A 3,526-nucleotide genomic window follows, 5' to 3' on the forward strand; every position below is an offset into this window, starting at 1 on the left:
TCAAGACCCCCTGAATGTGGGTGTCAGTGAGGAGGCCTAGGTAATCTATTGAGCCTTGGGCAGCAGATCAGTACCCACCCCTAGTATACACACGGACTTTGGACTCCCATAGAACAATGTGAGGTGCACTCTCACCCTGAACTCTTGGGGAAGGGTCTAGGCCCTGCCCTATATGAAATGACAGACTATGGGCACCCCCATGGAGGGCCTCACCCTCCCTGGGGGAATGAGGGGATAACGGGGAGGGGGGTTGGGGGAAGGGCACAGGAGGAGGGGAGGGAAAGGGAGAGGGACCTGGAACTGACTTGTGAAGCAACCTTGTTTCTTATCTAAATTTAAACTGGAAAAAAAGTTTAAGATCAACCTTGATGCACAGAAAGTGTAAGGCCAGCTCAGCCTCAAACAAACAAACAAACAAACACAGAGAGTGAAATGTGTAGTGACTATATTAATGTTACACCTACCTACATGTTTATCTATGAGGAATGAAAACTTAGGTTATATAAAAATCTTTATGTGAAGAGCTATAGAGATGACTCTGAGGTTAAGAGAATTGCCCTTGCAAAGGAATCAGGTTCAGGTCTCAGCACCCACATGGTGTCTCAAACATCAGTAACTCTCATTCTAGGGGATCCAATGCCTCTTCTGATATCTATGGATAGTTCATGCACATGGTGCACACACATATGTGCAGGCAACAATGCATACACGTGAAATAAAAATAAATCATGAGAGCAACAGCCACCAGCCTACATTGGGATCACATCCACTCTTGTGACAAACTGATGGACCCTGGACTGCTTGGAAGCTAAGTGTGATCAGGGCCTGTGCCACCCAATTTGCCATCAGCACCATGCTCTCATCAACTTTGTGGAACCAAACCAGGAAGAAATAACTGAACGCTGGTGAAAAATTAACAGAGATTCTTGAGGAGGCCAACACTCTGTTTAATAAGGTACTGTGAGCATAAGAAGCAGTTCTAGACACCCAGTTTCTTATTCTGGCCTCAGGCTTAGGCAAAGAAAAAGCCAAACGTCTGTATTCTGACCTAAACTCATTTGATGTTAAGATACTATGACACTCTACTGACACACATTGTTATAAATTCACCAGAAGCAGAAGAACTCATCTGTAATGAAGACAAAACTGATTTTGAATTAATTATCTATGACTTCTGGAAAATATCAGGCAAAACAACAGAGATGACCTTTAATAAAACCTATACGTTTCCTTTTCTGTTGGGTTCAATACATGGAGAATTCCTTGTGCCAAAGCCAAGTACTGATTGTTCAAAGCAACCTCATACGATACAAGAGCAGTGGGTGAAGCATGCTTAGTTGAAATGCACGGAAGTGTCTCATGAAGAAGCGATTGAGAAAGAAGTAGAAAGATTCCTGGGATTGCTGCAGATTTACTTTAGAGAAGACATTGTTATTTTAATGTCCTCTTTTTGATTTTGTGTTGGTCCACTCTAGAGTATCTACAGTAGAAAACATCTTTCCTGTTTCCTTCATTGTATGAGATGCTTTTTCAAGATTAAGATTTGACCAATACTAACTACCAATGACAGAGCCAGTGATTAATGAAGAATGTGAGGGAATTGACCAAAATACTTAAATTCGGAGTCAAGGCATTATAGCTTTGGGCTTTCTGGGAAGAGATGATAAAGACCTTTGAGATTTCTGAGCCTGAGATCTCTCTGAGTCAGAGCAAAGCAGTGGCCAAGTGCCTGATGCCACTGAAGAACTGAAGGCAACATGAAATCCTGAAAGGAAAATAGCATGTATATAATACATATTATTAAATGTTTTAAACAATGAAAATTTGTTGGTTTTTTTTTTTGGGTTTTTCGAGACAAGGTTTCTCTGTGGCTTTGGAGGCTGTCCTGGAACTTGCTCTGTAGACCAGGCTGGCCTCGAACTCACAGAGATCCGCCTGCCTCTGCCTCCCGAGTGCTGGGATTAAAGGCGTGCGCCACCAACGCCCAGCTCGAAAATTTGTTTTAATAAAATATAACTTTTAATAGTTAATGGATTTGTCATGGTTATCTTTGATTAAAGGAAATTCACTGCCATAAATAAATAGATAGAAAGATAAATCAGGATTGTAGTGATTGTAGTTAAGAGCACTGGTTGTTCTTTCTGAGGACCAAGAACTGATTCCCAGCACATCTCACATTGTCTGTAACTCCAGTTCCAGAGGATCCAATGACTTCTTACAGATCCTAAGGACACTGCATGCACCTGATGCATAGATGCACATGTAGCCAAAACACTTACATGCATAAAATAAGGTGAAAATAATTTTAAAGTAAATCTACATGTGAATGTCTCCCACCGTTCCATTCATCCTCATCATTGAAAAGCTAGAAACAACTGAAATATTCTGCAACTGACAAGTGATAAGCAACTGAGATCTCTCTCTCTCTGTCACACACACACACACACACACACACACACACACACGCACGCATGCATGCATGCACAGTAGAATACAATTTAAAATAAATTTTAAAAATGAGTGACATCCTGCACACATAGCTGAAAAACTGAAACTCAGATGCATTTTGCTCTCCAATGGAGCCAGTCTCCAAAGTTACATAAGGCATAATTCTACTCATAATGACCAAAAAGAGTGGGGGGGATGAAAACAGACCAAGTATATATAATAAACAATAGGTTCATGTAATTCCCATCTCAAATCATTTGAGGGAGGATAGTTGCTATGCTTTGGGTATGGTATAAGGGTGTGCCTCAAGGATACATGTTCTAGAAGTTCACTCCTTAGGATGCATATGTGGAGAAAGAGTAGAACTTCAAAGAGACAGAGCTTAGTGAAAGGTTAATAGATACTGGGAGATTAATCTCAAAGGAAGTTAATATGAGAGCCTGAGGTGGCCACACACCTTTTATCCTAGCACTCAGGAGGCAGAGGCAGGTGGATTTCTATGAGATTGATGCCAGAAAGTGCAAGCCAGTCAGGGCTACATAGTGAGGCCCTATCTAACAAAAAAAGCACAATATGGCTTCTAAGGAACCACCCATACTGCACATAAGAGTGGGCTGTTATTTTTAAAAAAATCAATCCAATATTAAAGATATGGTGGGGGGAATTACACAGTACTGATATGTTGGGGAAGTCCTGTTATTTGTCAATAAAGCACTGCTGTCCAATAGGAATCTAGATAGGTGGGACTAGGAGTCCAGGAGAACTCTGGGAAGGAGAAACACAGGAGAGTCGAGATGTAACGCCATGGGGTAGGAAGCCCGGAACTATTCTCCGGTAAGAGAAATACTTAGACAATTATGGGGTAATTACTTAAGTCAGAGCTAGCCAGTAAGAGACAAGCAAGGCCAACGGCTTCATAATTAATATAGCCTTCTGTGTGTTTATTTGGGACTGATGCGGCTCTGGAACCAGGCTGGCGGGAAGGCTTCTCTCAAGGAAAAAGCTTCTCTTTACACTGATATAAATTACTATAGCCAATATGGAAAACACATTTCAATATTCTTTAAAATATTTTAAC

The 3,526-nt window shown here is 41.2% G+C and overlaps 1 pseudogene; it reads left to right on the forward strand.

Annotated features, from left to right (window-relative positions):
- The first annotated feature begins 728 nt into the window (after positions 1–728).
- LOC101828767 lies at positions 729–1,750 on the forward strand (annotated as a pseudogene).
- Positions 1,751–3,526: the final 1,776 nt, after the last annotated feature.

This window comes from Mesocricetus auratus, unplaced genomic scaffold, assembly GCF_017639785.1.
Source record: "Mesocricetus auratus isolate SY011 unplaced genomic scaffold, BCM_Maur_2.0 Super-Scaffold_100057, whole genome shotgun sequence".
Lineage (NCBI taxonomy): Eukaryota > Metazoa > Chordata > Mammalia > Rodentia > Cricetidae > Mesocricetus > Mesocricetus auratus.